Raw genomic sequence first — 5,995 nt, 5'->3', positions numbered from 1 at the left:
GCATTATAAAGCAATTAATAAAGTTCACAGTGATTTGAAAATTAATATTGTTACGAATTTATAAATACGTGTATAATTTTGCGAATATTCTTTAGTGATGAAACTAAATATCTCAGACGGTCTCAAAATAACCAGCTTAATTAGAAAATCTGCAAGAAGGTGGCATAATTCTATTGTAATTTAGAGAGCCTAATGCAACGCCTAATGCATGTCTTATGGAAACCTTGGTTCGGCAACATTTTTGCCAACTTGCAACATTTTTGCCAATTTTGGTGACTTGGTAATCATTTTGCCGACCAAATGATAGTTCTAGAAATTTCAAGTTTTTAAAGCAATAGAACTAATATTAATGAGACTAATATTTACGGAGTTACACGGAAATTGTCGAAACTTCCTGGGTTCCGTTCGCTAAACCTAAATATAAATAGGAGTGTGCATCGTAAAGAGCGGAAGTAGAACATTATTCTGTTTGTGAGGGCAATATTATTCTGATCTGCAAGTATCTGGTGAGTTTCCTGTATTTTGTTTGTTGCGCCGATATTTGTGCTGTAATTGAGTGCTGGAAATTGCTGTATTTTCAATAAATTTCCGATAAGAAATTTTTGGAGTCCCAAGGTCTGTTTTATTCCTCTCCAATCGACACGAACCCTTCTGCTCGATACAATATATAATTATCCTTCCAACACAACTAAAAACCTAAACACATATTTCAACAACGAATTATTTCAACATATTAACAACGAATATACACATACATAATAACATATTAACAACGAATCTATGCATGAACAGCGAATTATACACATATTTCAACAACGAATATATGGGTGATTCTTTGGAAACATGACAATTCAAAAAAAGAATTTTCCTCAAATTTTAAGTCTTCAAAATCATCTAATTTTTTAGTTACCTTCTTTAATATCATACAGACAGCAGTGTAGTTAATTGACATTTACTCAAGAAATAAATAAATGGAAATTCACCAAATTTTCAACTCACCAAAATTCACCAGGAAAATAACTAGAAGACCAAGAAAATGATATATTAGTTTAGAAGTTAGATTTGGTATACATTCATAGACCCCTTGAAGGGAATGATTTTCTTTCCTTCAATGAATTTATCGACTGCTAAAGAAGAGTTTACTTCTTTAATAATTATATTACATTCTTTTTCAACATCAGAAATGCATATTTTGTATATCTCCACCAAAAGCTACACTTTTTTCAGCAGAGCATTTTACAAGTACAGTAACACCATCCGGTGAGCGAATCGCCAGACCATACCGCGGATTGGAAAGGGTTGGCGATTGCAGTTGGAATTGGCGATGGATTACACTTAAATGTGGTGGGAGAACGAATTTACATTNCCTAGATGGAGAAAGTTTGGCGCAAATTAAGGGTTGTCTCAATTTCAACAACGGAGATGTTTCTCTTCTAACTCCCGCGCTGAAATGAATTCTGCGTCCGAGGAGGTGGAGCCAAGTCTCAACTCCTGGTGAACGAACTATAGCCATGATTTAATTTTTTAAATTTTTTTTACAGGAATTGTGTTTGCGAAGAAATAAAAATATTTTATTAATGAACCATTCACAAAAAATAACGTAACATTTCAATACCATGTTTTATTGGAACGCTATTTTAAAGAATTAATTCTATTTAACTTTTATTGTAAGAAAACATAACCTGTTTTAATTTAGTGATATTCTCTATTAAATCAATCTTGATAAAAAAAATAATGTAAACTTTTTTATGAAGACTTTTTTAAGAAATTAACAAAGACATACTATTTACTAGAAAAAAAACTAGAGTATTCAAAAATGTTATCACGCTTTAAAGTAAAAAATTTTTGCAAATGAAATAATCGATATTTTTAAAATTTCAAAGTAATCAGAAATTCGCTAGTGAAAAATGAAATATGTACAATAATTTCAAGAAGGAAAAAAAGTGCAAATGAAGGGATTTTTCTTCAATGACGTTTGTTTTGTTACTAGAAGCATTTATTGTAAGCAAATATTTATCAAATGACTTTTTTTTCAATGGGATGAGATCTCAAACTTCATGAGAAATTGATTCAATTCCTTAATATACATAAAAGTCCGTAAATACTTCATTTATTACGGAGGTCATAGATACCCTGATACTTTTTCACTATTAGAATAATAAATGCAATTGATAGATAATGCACAATTTCAAAAATACATTTTAGTTACGTTTATTGCGTACAGGTTTATACGTAACATACATGCGTATCATACGTAACTGTTAAATGATTAAAGTAATTAAAAACATAATTAAAAAAATAACATAATTGGAAAACTAACATAATTAAAAAAACGTATAGTGAAAGATAATGAAAATTTTCTGATGCGATGTTGCGCTACCTTGATTTTTTCTTACATTTTCAGCGAGATATCTTTTTCTTTTCTTCCTTGAGTGTTTCTCACGAACTGGTAGATGCCCAGAGGGTATCCTCTTTCTGCCCCTAGTAACTCCAACTCTTCTTCGGCTTATTGAAGAAGGTTAGACTTTAATTTTTCCTCTGGAGGTTTTAGAAATGTGGGCACCAGCTGTACTTTGAAAGGAGTCCCATGCGCTCCGAGTTTTAACTCCATCAATCCTTTTCTTTATCCTGTTTGAAAGTGTTCTGGACATGTCAAATTTCAGATGGCATCTTCTTTGAGTCTAAAATATTAAAATAATTCTCTAAGAATTTCCAATGTTAAATACCTTTAGAATTTGCAGTAAATTATTAAAATCAGACAAACGAGTAAATAATCTTAATATTGTTTGTTTCCAGTTTCTCATTATTCGTAAATTAGAGAAATAGTCAAAGATATGAAAAAAAGAGATTATTTTCGTCTTGAAATATTTATAAAAGAAATTTGAAATATTTTAAATTTGCTATCATGGAAATATTACTCATAATATTTGCTCTCATAGAAACAGTATCGTTACAAAATGTCTTATTAAAAAGAAGTCGAAAATAATATGAATATCTTATTAAAGCTCACTATACTTATAGTTCAAATTATTAGATAAAAACTCTTTCTAGAAACAAATGCGCAGAGTCATATAGGTTATATAAAAACTACTGTATTTAACTGTCATATGCAATTTTAAACCTAAATATTCTTATTTTTATTCGTAAGCAGTTAATTCACTAAAATGGAACATTCTAAATTAATTCCTTTTAATAGTCATTTATATAATTATTAATAATTAATTATTAATAATTAATTACACAAAATTATAAAGGAAAGTTTGATTAGAAATTTAAAAGTTTTTGCTGCAATAATCTATTTCTATTGACAAAATCCAAAAACATGACAGAGTTCATTTAATTTTTTTTTCGGAGCGAAATGCATTTTTATTTAAAAGGGAGCAATATTGACTTAATATTTATAAGATAAAAGACTCTCTAATCGCTAGCACCAATGAGAGGAGAAAAAAAAAATTTCCTTTCCACAAAAGTTTAAAACTTAAATTGTTGTTCTTTCATCATAAAGCAATCGCATAATTTTCTCGTATCATGCAATACATTATGACAAAGTTACTTTTCTACCGTTTTACATTTATAAAATGAAATAATTATTAAATTCTACTTGCATTTTAAAATGTAATGCTCAATTGCTCAATGAATTTTACGATTATTATTATAAAACTGTGTATAATGAACATTTCAACAAAAATAATTAGTACCAAATAGTTGATAAAAATTCTCTTAAACATTTATAAATATTATACATTTGTAAATTTCAGCTTTTCGCATTATTGCTAAATATTCTCTACGTCGAAAAATATTTAAAGAATTTTATAATAACTGAAAATTAAATAAAATTTAAGAAAAATTGTAAATGGTTATCGAGCAGAACCATTAAGTTCAATTAATGAATATGGAATTGGAAACAATAAAAATCTCTGCTAAACAATAAAAAAAATTGAAATCTTTTAAGTTAACCAATTTTATTGTAATGATCATTTCATTATTATGGATTAACAGTTATTGTGAAATTATTAATTTCAAGTAGTGGGAAAACAAGTTCACTATTTGAGATACATTTAATGAAAGTTATGAAAATATAGAATTGGTTATGGAGGCAAAAATGTATATTTTTTTTAATCTTAGTTTTATTACGGCTGCTTGAAAAACGGTTATAAACACAATTTAGTTAACAGATACAAAAGATTATATCGACGCTATATCAAAAAAATACATTTTATATTTCATTTAATGCAGAATTTGACATTAAATCAGAAATAATTAATAAATTAATAATAATTTACCTTCACAAATTTACATTTCTTTTTGTAGTTGCAGTTGAGCGCTTGATGGCTATGTAAATGCAAGCAGCGCACTGGCAGTCTTTTGTCTTTCTAATAGCAGCGTAACTTTTATTGCAACTGCTGTGATGGCACACAAAGTCTTTTCTAAGAGGATAAGAAAAGCATAATTTAGTAACAAATTATTCAAATATCTACAGAAAAAATTATAAAACAGTTAAAGAACACGTACCTGCAAATAAGTTTTTTGTCTCAGTTGGACGAGATCTGCGTGTAATCCATGATGTGCAGGTATTATCGCTGAAGGCGTCAATCCAAGCTAGGATGTCATTATATGATTTAATGGCGGATTTCGTCATTCTTTGTTATGATATTCGAGAATTTGTTTGGAAGATCCGCTTTATTGATACTAAGAAACGTCGCATCTATATCTAACTTGTTAAATGTTACGCGATAACGAAAACAAAACAAAAACATTAAGAGCACAGCTGTTTGGATATTGCCTAGAACGCTCCTTTAACGCCAATAGAAATTTTCGCCAACCCTTTCCAATCCGCGGTATGGTCTGGCAATTCGCATCCGGTGCACTCTTTCTATGGTCAGCTTCTGTAATATATACCGATAAGTAAGGCAAAATTAGAAAAAATAAAAATAAATAAATACAAATTTTAAAAGATTTAAAAAAAAAAAATTCTGTATTATGATGAAAGCGATATATTTTCATATTTCATCAGAATGATATATTTTCATGCTACAATCAAATTATTTACATTAAAAAAAATTATATTAGATTTTGGAAGTAATTTCCTCTGCATATATTCTAGAAATTCGTACGACATTTGAGATAAAAAAAAAATATTAAAAAATTTTTGGGTAGTTTTGAAACTTGTAATTATTGTAAATATTGTTTGTGGCATACCAGGAAAATGACATTTTGAAATTAAATTAAATTTTTGAAACCTACAAAACATTCAATACTAGTGCAAAGTCACTTTAAAATGCTAACATCATTGCTATTAATTAAAATTTGAAGAAAAAAAGTTACTTTAATAGTATAGTATTAGATCTTGGAATAAAAAGCTGTCAATTGTCGTATTTCGTGAGAATCGCCAGTATACCAGCAGGGAAAACAAAAACAAACTCTCGCAAGCTTCATTCTTGATAGCAAAGCAACTACTGGTGATCTCTAAAACACGCCATCACTAGTGTTTTTGGAAGTGAAAATAATTCTCGTATGGCGTGAATGGACTAGTGTTTGGTGCAAGTTTATCTCGTTTTAGCTGTTTAGATTTAAATTACAATCTTCCAGCTGCTCGTTTAGTTCAAAATCTCTATTTCGTGTTAACTGGAAATAAATAAATTTCTTTACATAATTTTTTGGGTAGCACATCTAATTCAAAAAAATATGCAATCACAATCTTCACAGTGCGATTTACAATAGCTATAATCTTTCCCTGCGATTTTTAATTTTAATCGCATTAAATTTCGAAGGAATTTTTTTAAAAAAATAAACGGTTTAACTATGGTTTTTTGGCTAAGAATTCTCACTTTACCACAAGCATAAAGTAAATTTGTTACAGCTTTTATTAATTTAAATCCTTTAATCCTATATAATAATATAATGAGAGCAATGTGAAAATCTATTTTTTTTCATACGTAGTTTCTTTTTTATAATTGTGTCATAATATAAATTGAATTCCATAAAATTAATTATT

At 28.4% G+C, this 5,995-nt stretch overlaps 1 long non-coding RNA gene across 1 annotated transcript; it reads right to left on the bottom strand.

Annotated features, from left to right (window-relative positions):
* Positions 1-2,034: 2,034 nt before the first annotated feature.
* Positions 2,035-4,578, bottom strand: LOC139426193 (uncharacterized). The gene is made up of 3 exons (XR_011637390.1): positions 4,513-4,578; positions 4,284-4,427; positions 2,035-2,681 (listed from the first exon to the last, which is right to left on the bottom strand). It is a non-coding gene; the product is annotated as an uncharacterized lncRNA (long non-coding RNA).
* Between the last annotated feature and the right edge of the window lie 1,417 nt (positions 4,579-5,995).

Source organism: Parasteatoda tepidariorum, chromosome 8 (genome assembly GCF_043381705.1).
Source record: "Parasteatoda tepidariorum isolate YZ-2023 chromosome 8, CAS_Ptep_4.0, whole genome shotgun sequence".
Taxonomy (NCBI): domain Eukaryota; kingdom Metazoa; phylum Arthropoda; class Arachnida; order Araneae; family Theridiidae; genus Parasteatoda; species Parasteatoda tepidariorum.
Note: the sequence above shows the minus strand (reverse complement) of the source record. Positions and strands in the feature narration are given on the sequence as shown.